The 20,322-nt window shown below is 43.5% G+C and overlaps 1 protein-coding gene and 1 long non-coding RNA gene across 5 annotated transcripts in view; one reads left to right on the top strand and one right to left on the bottom strand.

The window, feature by feature from the left end:
* The window catches only part of whrna (whirlin a), a 175,622-nt gene that overhangs the window by 104,257 nt on the left and 51,043 nt on the right, over nt 1-20,322 (top strand). The window lies entirely within an intron of this gene.
* LOC147244288 (uncharacterized) lies at nt 8,623-10,338 on the bottom strand. The gene is made up of 4 exons (XR_015110456.1): nt 10,239-10,338; nt 10,034-10,134; nt 9,171-9,341; nt 8,623-9,022 (listed from the first exon to the last, which is right to left on the bottom strand). It is a non-coding gene; the product is annotated as an uncharacterized LOC147244288 (long non-coding RNA).

Below are 20,322 nucleotides of genomic sequence, written 5' to 3'. Positions count from 1 at the left end.
AATATCATAAATGTTCTTTATATTTTATTATGATGTAGTCAACAAGGGACGTGGAAGAGAGGCTGGATGAAGCACCATGAATGCAGATTGCGTGGAATACTGTTGTGTGGCTCAGTTCAGACTCTTTGCATCCCATACACAGAGAGAACAACCACTACCAGAACAACAGAGGCTTTGTCGCTGCACACATAACACACCGCTAGACAGCCATGACTTTGACTATGATCGACAAAAACTAGTTTAGTTGACGATCACTGACTCCACCCTTCTGTTTTCAAGTTAGTTCAGTTTCCCCTCTCTGTTCCCTCCTTTGCAGACACGCTTGTGAACTGTCCACAAACATGGAGCATGTCGAACTGAATAAAGACAACCGCTTGCGTGCGGATGGATTAAGGCCAACTATTTTCAATTTGCAGTGGTGATTTTCCATCTGTTCTGATGATAAAGCAGTGCTGCTGAAACAGCACATCACAAAGCTGTTCAGAAAAAACACTTGGCAAACCACAAGGTTCAGGTGTGTGTGTGTGTGTGTGCAAGGTGGAACCTCTTCGTGCAGTAGATCCCATTTATGTATATGAAATTATTTCTTTTAGCAATAGTTTTCATTAATTCAGCATCACCACAAATTCTAAAAACTCCACATTGCTATTATTTAGACCAGTGATTCTCAAACTGGTGCCCCCTCAAGTGGTACAATGAGGAATCTCAGAAATATTTGATTGAAAATGAAATAAATCAAAAACTTATAAAAACAACGAGTACTCGCAAAAGAGTAAATGCTTTTGATGGAAATACATAAACCAAAAATGTCATTCACAATAAGGAGGTGTCTGTCTCGTAATGTTTTGTGTCAAACCACGATGAGGTCATGATTCTTCATGTCAGGCCCACCAATCCAGAGCAAGCAGCTGAAGCCTTCCCAGCGATGGCTCCGGCTAATGTTAGCAATAAAAAAAAACAAACGTGGTGAAGCTCTCAGCAGTGCATCCATGAAACCAGTCACCATCAGACGGAACCTTTGAACCAAACACAGACCAAGCAGGACACATTGAAGCAGTGCAGGTCCACCATTCAAACACGTGCCGCCTACACCAGTAGCTCCGTAGCAGCTGATCTGGCAGGAGTGAGTCATAGGTCACAACAATGGCGATAGACAGGTTGATCCTGGCAGAGTTAAGCATTACTTAATAGAGGCGATCGCCATGAAGATGGAGCTCCCGGACGAGCCGCAGCTCTCCGTCTGCTGTGTCGTCCTGGATGAACACACACGCTTCTTCTTCGCTGCTCTCCTCCACAGAGGAACCAGAGCAGCGCTTTCCTCTCATTCACGGTCAGATACGTCCTGATGTGTGTGATCCTAAAACTTTCTGGTACTCGTCTCGGTCGCATAGCAACCGCATGCTTTTTCAGCAATGCTGGAGTGCCACAGACAGCACTGTTGCATCTTGTGTAGGTGCCAGATATGTGTATATATATATATATGTGTATATATATATATATATGTGTATATATATATATATATGTGTATATATATATATATATATATATATGTGTATATATATATATATATGTGTATATATATATGTGTATATATATATATATATATATATATATATATATATATATATATATATATATATATATATATGTATAAAAACAGATAGATATCAGCAATTGGCTAAAAGTGGGTCTTTTCATTGTAACCCCTGAGTTCCCCAGACTGACACGTCCAGGTAACACAAGTCCGTACAAATGAACACATTCCAGCAGGTGTGTTTCATGTTGCCTTCTGACTGGCTGATGCGGCCCCTCACTGACCTGATCCAGGTCAGTGTGGCCCTCTGAGAAGACACGTTGCCCCCCCTGCTGGAGCTGAATAGAGTCTCTAGGCTATGGAGTGTTTCATTTTAGTGATACTTGGTGGAAAAATTTGAGAACCTCTGGTTTGGACTATTAAGTACTCTGTGAATCTGTTTGGTGTCACAGTACCTTTAAGAAAACAATTCAGTACAAAAAAGAATTTATGCTTCTTGGTGATTCAAATAAAGACTGTGGTTTTGTTTGTTTTTTTACAAAAATGAAGGTATTGCAGGGGCTGCACGGTGGTGCAGTGGTCAGCACTGTCTCCTCACAGCAAGAAGGTTCCAGGTTCCAGTCCCGGCTCCATCACAGGATCTTTCTGTGTGAGTCTCCATGTTCTCCCTGTTCCTGTGTGGGTTCTCTCTGGTACTCCAGCTTCCTCCACAGTCCAAAGACATCAAGAGGGGACGAGGCTGATTGATACTCTAAATTGACTGTAGGTGTGACTGTGAGTGTGAATGGTTGTCTGTCTCTGTGTGTTGGTCCTGTGATGGACTGGTGACCTGTCCAGGGTGAACCCCGCCTCTCACCTGAAGGCTGCTAGGATAGGCTCCACCCCCCACGACCCTTGACAGGACAAGAGGTAGAAAATGGATGGATTTAAGACTTCATGGCCTTCTCTGATCACAGTTGTTGTGTCTTTATTTTACAGTGTATTTTTTTTTCTTTTATTAAGAAAACATTTTCCAAAGACAGGGAGAAGGTCATGAACAAATTCAGTGTGATTCACCTTACTTCAATCCCACGGGAGAAGATAAAAGGGGAGAGATCAGAGGTCTTCATCGTGTGAGGCGGGCCTCCCCAGGGGGGGTCCAGACAGTTGAGAGAGGTGAAAGAATATTAGTCGTCAAAGGACTTTGTGTGTGGAGCAGCCTTAAAATGTGTGATTTGGTTAAACATGCATGTGGTTCAGAGATATTTACTGTTAAATACCATTTATACCACACAGTCCAAAACTGAGAAAAGGATTCAGGACAAGGGTTGGGCAAATATGGACACTGACCAACAAAACCAAGTCTGAAGTCTAGCACGATGCTACAGGCCACAGTGTTCCACATTTGGAACGCTTTCAATTTGTGCAGTTACGTCCCTACACGTAGCAAATATTTAACCAGCACTTCACGAGTGCAGAGGAAGCATTCCCACAGAGACGGAGTTAAACTTGGAGCTCCTGCTGCATTTTTAGAGAGACGAGCAAAAAAGAAGTTGTTTCTTCAGCAGAAGTCAGTTTGTTTCTCAAACTCAGTGTCTCCACCACTGACATAGCAAAACTCTCAGTACTGAGGTGCAGGCACTCCTGGCTCCTAAAGGGAGTGATCGATTACATTCATTTTATACCCCAATCGCACCTGTGATTAACGTCACTGGGACCAGTGTCAATGCACCTTTCACTGGAAATCACACCTGGATGATTCACTGGTGAATCGATCCAAATGAAATTCACCTGTTAACCTTTAGACCTTCAAAATTGGCCTTGATGAATATAATTAAAGCTAAAAATGATTATCTAATTATTTTTGTTTGTTTTGCCAAATTAGCCAAAAGGCACCGTCCCACCTCTCTGCTAAACTTATTACTACTCATTCCTATTATTCTAAGTAAATGTTATTGGTTTTTTTTTTCATAAGGATGTTTTATTTCTTAACAAGAAAAAACGGGAATTTTTGCTTGGATCCGGCTGAAACCTTTCAATATTTCATTGTCATTTCAGCCGAGACCCCCAGACACTTGGATGGATGTGTGTGTTCAGCCAGGTGTTAAATATCAGTTTGAAATACCTAGAGCGATCATTACCTGGGATCAATAATGATAAAGGACCAAGCTAGAAAATAATGGCAGTTCTCTCTAATGGTTTATCTGATAAAAAGAATTTCATCATAGATTTTTTGGGGGATTAAATGAGTAGAAAATGTGGTCAAAATGATAATACTGGAGAAGAAACTATTACACAGGATTTGTTTAAAGTTACGCATCAGTGAGCCGCTGATAAAGGACAGTGCAGATGTATTTAATGCACAGAGAAGAGATTTGTTGTCCCTTGATGTGAACTCCTCTTGACTCTGAGAACATCAAACAGGAGTCAACTGCCAGAATCATCAAATAGGACAATGAAAAAAGCAGCACCAGCGAAAGCCAGACGGACATTGCACGCCGTCCGTTCTACCCTCAGCGTCGCTGGCTCTCATATCTGGGATGGTGATTAGTGTAGAATTGGCCCTGAGAGTGTGTTTGTGCACCTACCTGCTTCAAGCGCCAGCTGACATGAACGACAAAGTGACAGCAGCTCAACGGGGAACAAGTCCTTGCACCTGTCCTTGTAAAAAGAAAGAAACAAAAAAATCATAACTAAAATATGCACCATGAAAACATGCAGAACCACAGATCCCTCAGGCCCCGTGCACACCTGGTACTGGGGTCCGTCCCCAGGGGTCCGAGCACAAGTGGTCAGACTTAAAACTCAGTGTCCTGAGGTCCCATCACTCACACCACTTAGGAGCTTTTCTGCTCCACATGTGACAGCATTCTGTCAGTAGTGTGAACTCAAAAACGCCCAGTGCCACACTGAAGGGCCGCCTCATCAGCTGATGTCCTTTGTTTAAGTGGAAATAAGCTGAGGTGAGCGTGGGAACAGCAGCGCATTTTCCTGTGAAAAACCCAGAGAGATAAAACTACATCACGGGCACTTCAGTTTGTCTTGATTTCTCTCTTGTGATTTTAATTTCTGATGAATAAGCACAGGGAGAGAATCACTGGTCCACCTCTGGCTAACGTCTCCTCCCCATCAGCTGATCAGTCTCTCTCCCTCCCTCCCTCCCTCCCTCTCTCTCTCTCTCTCTCTGTCTCTCTCTCTCTCTCTCTCTCACTCGAACAAACAACAAACCAGACTCATCTTCCAAAACAAGATGATAATTCCTTTGGTATTATTTCAATAAATGTCAAGAGGCATGAGTGGATGTGTCGATCGACATGGTGTTTCTTCACTGCATGAGTCTGTACCTACGTGTGTGGCCTGTATGAGTATGAACAGTTTTAGTTAAAAGTGCCTCCTGTATTCATCAGCCTACATCGTGGGGAAGTGTGAAATGATCGCTAGTGATCACAGGAAATGCTTTGTAAAGCCAAGTGTGAACACACACTTTCCACTTGTGCTGGGATGACTTCAGGGCGGGACTTAATAACAGGTGTGCGCTGGACCATACACAAGATCCAAGCCCTTCTCTGCCTCCATGTCTGCTGTGTTAAATGGAGATGGGCTCCACAGCTGGCTGTTTCTCGCTGCACAGCTGGAATGCACGTCATTTTCCGATAGGAAAGCCCGACTGTGCTGAGACCAAAGAGAAGTCAGTTTTGACTTTTCATACTTTGATAAACACAAGATTCAGGAATGCACCAACTGTAGACCACACCGATTCCAAGTGTGAGTGCCTCTTCATTTTACCAAATAGCTGGCGATCTTTGAGGACCACATAACAACTGCTCCTCTTCACAATAAAAGCATGCTGCTTAAGGCTCTTTATTAATTTTGCTTGAGTATAATTTTGTTTAAATCAAGTGTCAGCCTCCTCTCCCGACAATCATGTCTGTCCAGTATTTGCATTGAATATTCATACTAGTCAAGTCTAGTCCGGCACCGTGTAAATCTCAACCTGTCCTGCCCCAGGTTACCACTGTGAGCTGAAAGATGCACTGATTTCTTTCACAGCACAGTACTGACGAAGATCCATTGAGTATTGATCGTGTAAAACACTTCAGAATGCAAGTTACTTCAGAAAATGTAACCGCCTCTTCCCACTGACTTATTCCAATTTCCTGGTGCTAAAACACACAAATAATTAAACCTCACAGACATCCGTTACTGGACACTGCTGGGTAATAAAAAAGAACTTGCTAAATGAATGAGTAAATAAAAACAGACACATTTAACCTTGATGCAGTAGTATGGGCTACAGCAGTGTCGTATTTCAATACTGGAATTCTTAGTCGGCCGATTCATTTGTTCTGTTGGTTTGGGTGCATTTGTTATGATGATCGAACAAGTTATCGATAGCGTCACTAACAAATGGTGATATATTCTATGTATTTATAACGCTCCTCTTTTCAAGGACATCAGATTGATATCGAATAAGTTGCTCATGGTTGTAGATTATTCAGTCACGTTTACTAAACTGGTCAGACTTGTTCTGACCCCCAACACCCCCTGCGGCTTGCAGAGCGGCAACAAAAGCTGCTCAGTCTTTGTGACCTAACAATCTGTCCATTTTGACACAACTGTCCATCCAGGCTTTTAAAAGTCTGTGTTCTAAAGCTCTTGTTACCGGGATCGAGTGATCCCTCTTGTCGTCTTGGCCCAGGCATTGTCGTCCGTTCATTCTGCACCTTGTGTCTTTATCTCTCATGTTGTGGATCCAGCTTGAAGTACGCCGCCATGTTTAGAAGGAACCAGTTGGGTTTGACTTCGGCATGTCATCCCCAACCCCCAGCACAGACAGCCAAGCAACTGGTATCCAGGAGAAAAAAAACACACTATTCTGCTAAGGTGAAATTTCTTGCCCGCAATTTATCTTTTTTTTTTTTTTTGCAAGCCCTTCAAAATCAGTCGACTATTCACGTCGAACCCTGCACACCCCGTGTTTAATTTGAGTAGCACACAAGTGGGAGGCTCAAATCACAGAACATGGAAGGGAACGCCACTGCAGCATGCGAAACGTTGATTTAATGCCTTCAAGTCTTCACGCGACAGTAATCTAGAGACTTTCAAAACACGTACAGGACTGCAACACATGCAGTCCACTCCGCAAGGGGTGTCGAGTATCAAACGCCTCCTCGGGGAGTTGAATGGAGTAACATTGCTCAGCCCAGTGTAGACCAACAGTAGGGGTTTAAAGTCCGAGTCAGCCTCCTCTCCCGACAATCACGTCTGTCCAATATTTGCACTGAATATTCTGACTACACTAACAGATGTGTGTCGATGAAGGGCTAACCCCTATTTGGATTATGTTGACTGGTAAAATATTGATTCACTGCAGGAAGTTCCTTAAGAGAAAAGTCATACAAGGAGATGGTTTGGCTCATATAATGGACCTTTAATTGCTCTGCTCATTGCCAGAAGCACTTGAGAGCAAAAACAAATAGCAGATGTCAACAATTAACAGTTTGCAGACGCACGTAAAATAATAAAGGAAAAAAGTTTAATGATTTCCACGAATTCTTGTTACAAATTAGTCCCGAGGCGATTTTTTTTTTCTTTTTAAGTCGGGGTTGTCATTATCTTTTGTTTTTCTTTTATCGCCCTCACACACACAAATACACACTCAGCACAGCTAAACAGCAATACCTGGCCTTAACGTCACACTCTTCAGAAAGTGCGCAGTGGTGACACATTTTCACGTTCATCGTCTCTTTAAATTTGAGCGCATAGTGAACATAAACTTAGAAAAGTTCAAATAATGCTTCTTACAAATTTGAGCTGAAATTCACCAGACAGTGTTAAAAGGTGTGATTGAAAAGATACTGCATGAGATGGGGCTTTTCCAACTTCATCGAAAGAATTCACTTAAAGAGCTGGACAGCAAACGAAGGGAGTCATTCCACCCCATTGCAGCAAAGGTTTCACTGAGGGGTTGCCCAGACATCGTATTCACACACTCGGCTCGTGGTAAACACGCAGACATCTCGAGTGTGTTGACAACAATATCAACAGTGTTTTCCCGATCGAGGACCAGAACGCACATCTGTTGGATTGTTATTCATTCCTAGCTGCCAACAGCAGATTCTTTATGGATAGGGCTGCCTGGGCCTTTATTCCTAGAGCAGCTTGGTTGGCTTTTTGATTCACTCAGACGGTGAATGACAGGAGTAGCAGTGCTGTCCATCCTCTCCCTCTCTACAGCCTCCTGTCTTTTCTCATCAGCTGAAGAAGTTCATCTCTCTCTTCCTTTGAAGTTGGTGTGAAGTCCAAGGACGGGAAGACACAGTACTCTTGACTTGATCCCAGGAATAAATCCATTTAGATGTTTTTCAGGATCTCAGTGAGATACCTGTAGGTGACCAGAATACCTGGTAGGGATACGGATACATCCACTGTTTCCCCTCCTAACTGCGAAGCCCATTTGGTCTGTTCCGTAGTTGAATGAACAAAGTATTGGCATGTACTCTTATCGTGGTTACTGCTCAGCAGAAGATGACATAGACTGCAGTCCATAAATGCATATTTGTTACAGTTCAACCCCAGGTTCTGCAGAACATGCCATGGTATATCATGACCACTTTCAGAGAGAGTGTGTTAAGACGGTTCCTTGGACAGATTTGATGAAGGTCTCCCTGAGGGGATCATAATCACGTTAGCTGATGTTACAAGCTTCAGAGTTAAACAAACCTCTGTCCACAGGGGTCATGTGACCTGTACAACTGTACAGTTACAGTATTTATGGACAAATGCAGCTGCTCAGGTGTTTTCCACTAGATTCATGTTGTCTCTCAGTGTCACTGGGTGATGTCATAACCTCCGGCCCAGCTGACGGCTCTTGGCTCCGCCCTTCCTGACGGACACTGAGCAAACATTGCAAACAGCAGCTTTCTAAACTGTTGCCAGCACTGGACAAGTGTAAACAGAAACGCTGCTGACGTGTTCCTTACCTGCTCTCAGCTAATGCAGCTGTGGACGATGACCTCATCACCTCATCCATTGCGCCCAAGGCATGGCGGCGAGCAGTCAGTCAAGGAAATACAAGCCTAACATCATTAAATTCATCAAGTAGTCATATTGGTGGTTAATCATGTATCCAATCCTATAATTCACTTTCTGTGCTTTGTATCAGTTGATGAGTCGGTCATGTTGAAGCCACAGAGTACATGCGGGGTGGGCGTCGGTCCTGTGCATTTGTCAGCTTTTTTTCATATATCCTCTGCTTTTTCTACGTACACGAACATTTGAAAATACAAAGTACACCTTGTCATAGGAGCTCTTTAGGATCCAACTTGTTGAGAACGCAGGTTCTTCCCTCAGGCCAAGGTCAGCGGTCGTTCCACCACAAATGAACCGTGCCCGTTTGTTTGGACCACCTCTCAAAATGGTCTTTTCCTGCTTATTTGGTCATCTTTAGGTGGGCGCCTGAGTTCAGTTGCTGTCATCACACCTACTCAGATGAACTCATTGAACAACCTAAATAAGGTGAAAGCACCAGAGAACTCTGATGATCAACAAAGGCTAAGCCTCGTCTTAATTAGAGTTTCGTTTTAGTAACGCTTTCACGTCAAATCCACGTAGCAAACGGACCACTGACAGTCATGAACTTCTTTGAACTACTTACTGTATGAGGTGGGCCTCGCCGGTCACAACGCTGCTGCTCTGCCGCTCCTGTCATCCGTTATCTTTAGTTTTGAAGAAATCTATTGTTTAAATAATTGTGTTTATTTTGGAGAAACCAGGCTGACAGGTCTCCATGATCAGTGTGAGCCAACACTGTCAACTACAGGCTATCCTAGAAAAACAAAATCAGACATTCCCCACCATTACACAGTGTCTTAAGTACAGATGAAATGTCAGGGCTGCTATGTGTTGCGGTGGACATTCAGAATCATGTTCTCTATCTACAAATACTAAAATTTGAATGATTGCCTTCATTTTGTAACGAGAGGGTTGGTGTCCTAACAACAACAAAAAAACAAAACAAGTTCAACAAATATTTGTCCAACCAAAGAAGTGGACGACTGAAAATGGAACCATATGATGTCATCGAATGTTGGCCGTTACTAAATTTAGTGCAGTTTGTGCCAAGAGGGTCATGAACGTCCAAACCAAACCAAAGCAATTAAATGACCAAAAAAAATCTGATTGCGTCAGCACTGACCAGGCAACGGATGGTCGCAGTGGCTCCACTGCATGAGCTCCTCTTCTTCAAGCCTTAAACATATTGAGCAGGTTGCCAGGTAGCATTTGATGCCAGCCTCTACTTTGACGATCACCCACAAATGCTGTCAAGTCGTGCGTCCCCCAGTTAGAAGTACTTTATAAATTTGGGTCATTTATACCTGTTGCTGACCCTCTTATCTGTATTTCATTTTTGCAGTGCTCGTTACTCAGGCCCTTCACTCCACCAACTCCAGTTGGAACAAAACACTGCTCACTGACTAATTGCTGGAGGCAAGCACTGTTAATTATTCATTTACTAACCTGGTAGGTAGCCTTACTGCCATTAGGCTCTCTGGATGAGTGGTGGTTACTCCAGATCACGGCTTGCGCTCTGCCCAGCAGAGACAACATATTACAGACCTCTGTTTGGATCACAAAAAACAATCCACGTACCTTTTATTAATTAAACAAGACGATCATCAGTTTCAGACACAAGTCACTCATCAACTGGATGCGAGTTGCTCACCAGCACAAAGCTGTTTAACAGCAGATGTTATTTAAAATCCTAGAATATCTTCTCCTTCCGCAAGCTACTAAATGGATTTGTTTTTGTGAGATGCCATCTTGCTCACGGTGTGAATACTTTGTTGATACTTAATAACACGCAACAGAAGAAAGTTCCTGCTGGTCTGATATGCATAGTCTGAGTCTCCGCAGTGATTGGAGAAAAGGACGGAGCAATTTAAAACATCATTGTGTGGCGGAGGGGTGATTTGATGCAGTCTGAATGTGTGGGTCATTAGTATGCTCAGGCAGGATCAGTCAGTCAGGCTTACACTCTCAGATTTCACTCAACGTGTCTCGCTGCACTGCGCTTCGCTGCTCCCACAGTGTCATCATTAAGATGTTCCTCCTGCTCTGCAAATCAAGCTGTTACAAACGAGAAGCGGCAACAGTGTTGAAGTCACATTTATCAAAATATAAGCATATAGCCGGGGGTTGATCCCTCATGTCGACAAACACGTAAATACACAACAGCAAACTAACTACAGGAGACAACAAAAAATCCCAACTGGGACGTATTCATACAAATAAATGTATGCATTTAATGTGGCCTCATTGTTGTGGGTTTGTTCTTCTTTAAAGCTCAGTCACATTGTAGAGTGCAGGGTTTGACAGAGTGACCAGGAGCTCAAAGACAAACGGACTGCAGATAGCCTCACTAATATTTACTCATTAGACAAAGTCGATGAGCCTGATAAGTAAATAATAGGAATAAAGCGTGAGTGGAAGCAGTGACTTGAGAGGGCTTCTCTTTGTTCCAGTGATCTGCTGCATGCAGCGCGTCTGTCAGACTGAAATATGCAGTGGCCGTTGTGATGAAGTACCATAGCCGGTATATAATGGCTAGGAATCAATACACCAGAAAACAATCAATACGCTCTCTCATTACTGCGCTCTGCTGTAGGAGGATGGAGCAAATCTCCGGGAGTGGTGAATGTTGTCTCCTGTTTTCAGAGGTGACGTAACACGAAATGCATCGTGATCACCACGTCGGGCAAAGGAAATGGAAAATACTTACGAGAAAAAAGTTTTTCGGAAAGGAAAAAAAGTGACGGAGGAGTAGAGGACGAGGAAAGAGTTTAGAGGACAGAAAAAAAAATTGTCATTAAAAATGAAGAAGTGGAGGGCGCTTGGGAGGAGAAAATGTAGAGCGAAAAATATCAGTAAATCACTTGTTAAGAAGCTGCACAGATAATAATGACAGTTTCAGGAAGTCAAAAGGAATAATTAAAGTTGAATCATTTCCACTGAAGGTTTACAACAGAACATAAAAGTATTGTCAGGACTTTCGTTCAATCCTTTTGTCGGTGCCTTCCTTTTGGATCAAGCTGCAGTTCTAGCTGTTAAGAGCTCAGGAACCCAAAGATATATGAGGACAAATGCATATGAGTCGATATCTAATCTCCCTGCACCTCTCCCCCTGTGCCAAGGTACAGAACTGAAAGAAGAGATGGAAATATCAGGAGAGCTGAGGTGTAAGACAGATTGAAGACAGATATTGTAATAATAAGTAATAAGCTCCTAATACATCCCAACCGCATTCTGGATTCTGTACTTGCATCCATTTTTTTTTTTTTGACGTGGACTGGAACATGTACTGACAATTCTGAGCTTCTATCAGGCCTCCACCTCAGAGCAGCACTAGTGATTAGGAATTGTAGCTGGCATCCTCCTTCACCTCTCTTGTATGTCATCTTCCAAATTCGTTTGTAAGGTCAACAGCTGGCGTGACCCCAGGGCCTTGACCTGGGTCAGGGGGTGAACCTGTGGTGCCTTTCATAGTTGTAAATTTATAGTCAGAACACTTCCTGATAGGGAAGATGACCTGACGGCGCCAGCGTTGTCCAGATGCGTGCTTGGACTGCGTGAAGGTCCCATGGTACAGAATGTTCCAGGTGGGTAATACTGGGTGATGTCCTACGTGACTACCACGACTGCTTATGGGGGGGTAGGACAGATGTTCTGGGGAGGGGGCGACTCAACCTCAACTCACAGCAACCATGTACCTCTGTCACCGATGTCCTGTACAGTGGTCCAGTGTCAGCCGCCTCCGAGTCCCCAGCCTGCTTCTCCTCGTGTCTGACGAATTCCTTCATCTACTAAATTCCTCCACAACTGCAGCTGTTTTATTATATTATTCATAAAACTGGGTCAACATACCATCTCTTTGTATTGATAACTTGTCACGATATAGTGCCATAGAATCCTATCTTGGCCCATGGCCTCTTTATTTCAGGCCATGTTATTGCAGCTACAGGTAGGCTGCTCTGGAGTTTCTCAGTCCGACACAGTACAGGTGCTAACAGAAGAGCAGGCCGTGAATCCAGCAATGGTAATAGAACTTACCTCTTATCAGAGATAGTAATAGGCGTTATGCACCATCTGTCCTCCTGACAAGTACCATGTGGTGACAAAAACAGGTAACATCCATGGCCGGGAAAACAAGAGGACTGAAGACATGTTGCAGTCCTCCAGATAACCCTAAGCTCACATTTACTTGGAGTAAAACATCTTTTTGATTGCAGTGTCAATATTTTTGCTCCCCAATAATTTTTCTGATTGTATATCTTTTCTGTTTGATTGCACAATAAAGATACAAAAATAAGCAGGACTGCAGTCCGCCTCCACAAGAGCTGCAACATATCTGGATACAGCACGATTAGTCTGAACAACAAGACAAAGATTTGACTGAGTGGAGACAGAGGGAGGCATTAGAGTGTAAGAGGCACCAAAGGCCAGATAAACCTGGTTCACTGTTTGTAATGTAGCTTTAGGGATCAGTGGTCTGGAGCTGCCAGTTTATCCCTTTATCTCAGCTGTGTGTGTGTGTGTGTGTGTGTGTGTGTGTGTGTGTGTGTGTGTGTGTAGGCCACCGATCAGCTGGGGGCTGTCTGACCCTCTCTGCTCCTGGCAGAGCTCTGATAATGTCAGCAGAATCCTGACAATAGCTCTAATCAAATGGTGCGAGGCGGACAATTCAAAGGGATCTTAATAGTCTTTTGCCTCAATGTCTTCCTCCACTGTGACAGACATTAACGTCATCCATCACCCAAACATATGTGTGTGTTGGATTTATAACTTATGAGCTGAGTGGGTGCAGGGATCAGTGTCCAAGAAACTGACTCCTTAACTTCTACATATTCCGTCAAAAAAAGTGTGTGTTTTTGACTCTCGAGGACCACAGATAGTCGTCTTAAGCTCACCAAGACTTTTTTACACCGTTGCCTCACTCCTCTGAGTCAAGAATGTAGAAGGAGCCGGCCACATTGTTCTGAAGCTAAAGCTGCCCCATAGCCACCAACTGTAAACATCAGCCAAACTGTCCAGACACATTTACTGATTACAAACTCTCAGGTGCATCTTCATCCAGCTGCACACCGCGTGATTCACAAACACTGATTTGAGCAAAGTAACAAAGTATAACACACAGTAGCGCCACCGGCTGGCACGTTCAGTTGAACCAGCTCACTCTCACCTCTACAATCGTGCGGAACCTGAAAGTATAAAGACAATAGTTTGTTTCTAAGCTCCATTCAAAGTGTTGGTGGATTACTGAGCATACATCTGGATAAGAAGACGTGGATGACACCAGATGAGGCACTTGAGAGTCTGTGAACGGATGTGTCTGGCAGCTTTGCTGATGTTCGCAGCTGGGGGCGTCGTTAGCTTCACGCTAAATATATACTGTATAACATGAGGTGACACAGTGAAAAATTCCTTCAGGAGGTCACCTACTGTATTTGGGAGTTCTTGAAACCCGACTGGGGTGGGGACAGTAAGACCCAAAGGTGGACTTGTTTAACATCAGCTCGGTTTGTTTAGAATGACTCTACATAGAATGAATCATCAGGGTTGACCGTCTTTCCCTTCATTGACTCTGGATGAAAAGTTGTTGTAAAATTCCCATCGTCAAGAAACTACTTTAAGTAGAACAGACATCATGGCCTCAATGTTCCTGTGATCAGAGTTTTCTCTTAAAAGCAAAAAGAAAAGAGAACAAGATGAGAATGAAGCCAGGTTTTTTTTGGGGGGGGGGCAATTAGTGTGAGTAGAAGACAGAGGATATGATTCATCACTTACCATTTGCCAAGTGATGCACTTTAATTTGCATTTAAATCCGTCCACAAATGAGGAGAATCATCTTCTTTCAAGGGTAATTTGTGAACAGTGGAAAAAGACAATGCTCCTCTCTTCATTTATACTACACAGTTTAATGGTTTAACTTCCACTGATAGCATTATGTTGTAGCGCTTATAGGCTAATCCTTCAGCTGATGAAAGTGTTGCACTCTGGCGATGCTGCCGTGACTGCAGCTGGATAATGCAGTTACATGCAGGTGCACAGATGTTGGGGAGTTTATTGCTTCATTGATCACTGTCAATATTTGCCCTCGCCCCCCCCCCCCCCCCCCAAAGTTGAAGTTTTTCTACGGCAGCAGGTGACAACTCCATTTGGATTCTGTGCTGTCTTCAGATGCTCTTTAACACATCAGTTGGCTGCAGTCCATCCTCTGAGTTCATTTGCTCAAACATTCCGCTACTTTTGGTCACACATTTATTTTATACTGTCATTTATTAAACACTAAAAAAAACAAAACCCAACTGGGCACTGTAGTTTGTAGCAGATGTTACTGAAACGTTTTGTTGAGGACTGTATTTGGCATTTCATGTATGTTTGGTGCCCACCCTTCGGTGGCTCAGCTCTGTAGCGGTTTTTAGACAAACCTTAAGGTCTGTACAGCGTGGAAGTAAAAGGTTTACTGGCTCTGAAATCTCCAACAAGTCTTCCACACCGAACAACAATATAACCTCCAACCCCCGGAATGACATGGATCCATGGTTCCAAGAAACACGCAAGCATATTTTCTTCTTAGCATAACTTGTTACTAACAAATCCATATGGAACATTTGGATTATTCAATCACGTATCAAGGCTACAGTTAAAGTCTGACTAGCTTTTGGATTCACATAAAGGTTTTGTTAAGGTCAGGGAGCAATCATGCCCCTTAGAATACCGTCTCACAGTTGAAAACTGAGAAGGACCAGCAGTATCCTCTGACACGTGGAAGGAGGCCATGCTGTATATTGACGATATCTGATTTGCTACTTTCTTGTGTTATCATTAATGTTGCAGCGAGGTGCCAGAGGTGCTCACGGGTCCTTACCTACAAGTCCTCAAGTCACTTGCTGTTTTTATATATCTGCTGTTGTAGTTATGCTTATTAGGGCAGTGGGAAAATATCTCTCATCACCAGTATCTTTAGTGATATTGCAGTTGCTGTATGATTTGCAATATTCAATGGAATGCAGGGGGGATTTGTATGAAATAAAAGGTGTTTTCTTGAGTCTGTAGAATATTAGATGTTGACAAGTACCTCTGCAGAGCCACAATATATAATTCAAAATGGTGCTTTCACACACAGTTAGCTTTTACCACACTGTGCCCTCCTGTGATTCTAATGTTGCCTAATGTCATTTATCTTAATAACGTCTCTCTCCAAGTTTAACTTTAGCCAGGAGGTGGTCATGATTGTCTCTGCAAAACCAGCAGAAGCATGTTTGCTAACCATCATGCTAACGTTCTCGTGACCAAGTGACTGAGCTACTCAGCTGTGTTCTGAGGTGACTGGTAACATTTGAAGTGATTGATCCAGCGTACAGCAGTTCTTTTGTTTGCCTTCGGCATAAAGCTTCATAAAGTTGAGTGTCGTAACAAATGGTGCAGGTTTGCCTCTGCAGCTGGCCACTGTCCCGCTGCAGTATCTCTGTGGTAACGTGCACTAGACTGGCGCTACAAAGCCAAGTCTGGGTCGAGTCTGAAGTCCTTGGAGGATAAGGCCAGATTCCTTGTGTATGCGTGATATCAGACTCAAAGCCCTATTTCTGGAGGGTTAGGTCACTTAAACATCAGTTTCACCACTTACCACATTTATGAGCAGTTCAATCAGTTTATCTGGGATATGTTCCAAGGGATGCGCTGGGATTCAGTGAGGTAGACACTCATCTATCATCACTGACTACATCAAACCACAGTGTCTATTGGACATGTTTTTTTCTTAAACGTAAGAATGTTGTTGGAATCCAGCACTGACAGCTTGTTCACTTCTGGACACCCCGGATTAAAGCACAGAGCCTCAGTGATAAGAAACCTTTCTCTACATCCTTCTCCTGGACGTGTGCTGTCAGCTGCAGGGAGGATCATAGTGGACACACAGGGTCTATAACTGGGAGAGTTTGTAAATCTGAGGTCTTTCACTGTGGCTGATCGAAGCGCAGTCTGTTATTTTCCTCTCTGCATAAAGCGTTATTATTGAACAGTAGCATCGATTACAGCTTTAATGATAAAAATCATCGTTGCTAGCTGATGTTTAATTGCCCAAAACGCAGCCCTGCTCCGGCACCCTCTGGTGTGACGCAGAGATTGATCACTGAAAATGAAGTGCTTGTGACTCAGGACAGGGTCCATCTCCTCTCAAAGAGCAGGGTAATGAGGGAGAGGAAGGGAGCGCGGAGGAGCAAAAAGGAGGAGTGAGAGAGAAGAAGACGTCAGCCGCAAGTTGATGATGGCAGGGGATGCAGCAACACAGTCAAGAGGCTGTAACGCACAAAGCGACAAGTGTGTGTGTAAATGAGCACACACTGGGTTTGTGACTGATGCGGTCATTCTGTATATGACATCCAAATATTAAAGATGCAGGTTTGGAGGATTTGCAATGGTCAACAGGTTTGTTTCCCTTTTCTGGCATGAAGAAGTGGAGGTACATTATTGTGCTTCCCTTAATATTTGAGGAGGATGTCATGAAACCACGCTGTTGTTGTCCCTGAAATTATTTACAACAACAACTCAGGCATTAATGTTTTATTTAGAATATTGACTGATCCATCCTGAACCATTAGTGATTTCGAGGAGGGGGAGGGTGTGGTGATATTCAGTACTTGGTTTCTCTGTAATTAATTACATTGGTATGAGGCTCTCAGGGTCATAAAACCTAATCAGCATGTAATTAGAGTCAGAATTAAAATCCCATTTATTAGTCAAGTACAACAGGTGCAAATAATATGATTTGAATAACTGCTGCTGACACACTGCATGACTGATGGAGCAGTGCGGGCCAAATGTAATGTGGCACCTACAACGGTATCACGCCATAAATAATAAACATTAAAAAAACATTAAAGTTTGGGAGCGTTTGTCACCACATCTTCCTGGTTTGAGTCCAAACAGCTCCGTGTCTCAGTCAGAGTACAGAGAGTACAGGTGCTGCTAATCACATCCCTGCTGGACTGTTCAAGGTCCGCTACGGCTACGTGGATGTCGCTAGTCTGCAATCTAAACAGCGATTTCTGATGATCTTAATCTGACTAATGTCATGCTAGGAGTAAGCGATAGACTGACAGACGTGCCAGTTGCATCACTGGAATGCATTCTAGACAATTCCACATGGTGGAGGACGTGTGTGGGAGTCAACTCTGCTCCCCAGAGCATCAGACGAGGTGCAGCAATGCTTGGGACAGCCTGGCTGGGGAGAACACCTGTATGCACCTTTAGCCGGGCTAACAATGTACAATCTGAGCCAGTTTCTGGATACCATGACCGATCACTGCCAGACTGGCCGTTCAATGTCTGAATTTCAAACACGTCTGAAATTTAGGACTGCCCTGGTCGTGCTCTCTCAAAGTGGAGCAGAGTCAAGAGCCACGTCCTCGCCGGCGCTGCATTTTTCTTATTATAATAAATGGCAAACTGTGTCTGAAAGTGCTGAGGCAACACGGGGTTAAAGGAGGCTGCTTGATCAAGCTGTGGCTGCTGCATGTACATGTGTTTGTCGTGTCCTGTTCCATTCAAAACAGACACGAACCTTCAACACATTATTTTTCAATTTCCTCTTGAAGGCGCAGAACAAATTCCACTGGGCTTTCAAACCAAGTTTTATTGGCGTCTGACATCAGCCAGAAGAGTACGCAGGTGCCCACGTGCACTGTGGGAGCACATGAACTGTGAGCTTTGGCTTTACGTTACAAAGGATCCACTTGTGCGGTGAGACAACAATGACAACATTTCTATAACCCAACAGTGTGTGCCCAGCTTTAATCTAACTATGAAGTTGTCGCAGTCAAACTTCACCCAGACTCGGGGTCCATCTTCCTGTGAGTGTTACACACTCGGCTGCAAGCACACGTTTTAGCATCATTTGCAAGAAATCACCCAAAATGCGCCACAGTTGCAACATAGAAAGGTTTCAGATTCAAATAGTGGAAGGAAATGTAGAACTTTGTGACATATTGTGTATTGGCATCTTCGGTCATTAGTTGAACTTTTCTAGAAGAAACTCACCCTAATCAATATATTGTCTTATTTCGAGAGGAGTTGAAATGTTGTCTGTGTAGACGAAATCATAAAAGTGTTAATTTAGTGTCCTCCCCCACAGGTGCGGTGTCACTTCACTACACTCTATTAGCCTATAACGTTGGACACATTTAGGGTTGTTAGGAGCTTGTTAGCACTTGTGGAAGGTTCTATGTGCTGCATGCATTTCACACCTAAAATAAACAGCGAGTGTGAGTCAGAGAGGGATTTCAGACGCAGCTCCTGGCGCCCATGCTGGCTCGCCATGACATGCCTGAAAAGAGCCCTGGCATGTTTTAATATTGTTACTCAAAAATGCCTGCTGTCAGAAACGTATCAGGGATATTCACAGCCATCCTAAAGTTTCTGGATATTTATGGAACACGACAAACATGTCTAAAATAAACACAAAAAAAAAAGCATATGAAATCCATTTGAATTTGATGAAGTTAATTGGGGTCGATCTGTTTTTAATACAGTCATGTAAAGGTATTAACTGGTTTACGCGTTATGGTTTCACAGTCGTCTAAACAAAGATCGTCTTCTTATGCACGCTAACGTGCCGTTTGCTTAGATTGTAACTTCAAAGGTTTGGTGTAACGTGTGCTACTTTTGTGTGCATTTCACAGCCTTGTGTGCTCCCTCACTGTGTCAAATGTGTGAAAATGAGATAAATCTCACAATCAACAGAGCTCCGAGGTTGTCAAACACCGCGCTAAGTCTGTAAGAAGCGGAATCTTGTCTCTTTTCAGTGCCTTTCTGTAAGGTAAACAGCCAGAACAAACAGCTTGTAATCTGTTTTAGAATCTCTAGCTCATCCCTGAGGCTTCAGCTCAGCCAGACTGCTGGGCTCGCAACAGTTTGCGGTCACAGCGGCGTGTTCTCTGTTTGCAGTGTCACCTGTGAGCACTGACTGATTGATTGATTGATTGCATGTAAATACAGTTTTTTATTGTGTCTCTTTTGCATTTCCAATTGGATGGTTCCGTGTCAAATGATGCCAAATAGCTCTGCCGCAGAAGCAGAGGGAGCATTGTGTCCCTGGCTGTCTGAGAGGTGCTGCAGAGGTGCTGCTGTGTGTTAGCGGGATCGATGTTGTGTCGGCTCACCTCAGGCACTACTGAAATGACACATATGGGACTCTGACTGCTACTGCATGTCCTGGCTGCTGTTGTGAGGTTCTCTTGGTTCTGTCGTCCAGGTTAGAGACAGAAAGGGCGTTAAACTATAGATCCAGTCTAAATGCCAGATAAAGCTGAGCCTGTGACTAATTTTTTTTTACCATAATGGTGACTGATGCAGTTGTTAGAGTCTGTATGAGGCTCTAAAAATCTAGCTGGCACAACCAGTCGACTGAGAACACACAGAAAGAGATGTGCTTTAGTGCTTCATTTTGAGGAAAGACGTGTAGAATTCTCTGAATTTCAAACAGCAGTGATGAAGTGTGGAGGACAAAAGTTGCAACAAAGGAAGGACCGAGACACTGGAATGGAAAAGACGCCTTTATTCAGATGGTTATTTTATGGTGAAATTCATAATAACATTGACCACTGGGCTGAGTGCTAAGTGGCCAGCAGCCTCCATCCGGGTGAGGGTGTACTAAACCGGTTCCCTGGATGCTCATTAGGGCAGCTGAACAAGCCAAACCGCTCTTGTGAGTTTCACTCCACATGTGTTTGATCAAACCAACGCTGTGTTTG

The sequence above is a fragment of the Aulostomus chinensis genome, chromosome 19 (assembly GCF_037954235.1).
Source record: "Aulostomus chinensis isolate RoL2024-O1b breed Wild chromosome 19, RoL_Achi_v1.0, whole genome shotgun sequence".
Classification (NCBI taxonomy): Eukaryota; Metazoa; Chordata; class Actinopteri; order Syngnathiformes; family Aulostomidae; genus Aulostomus; species Aulostomus chinensis.
Note: the sequence above shows the minus strand (reverse complement) of the source record. Positions and strands in the feature narration are given on the sequence as shown.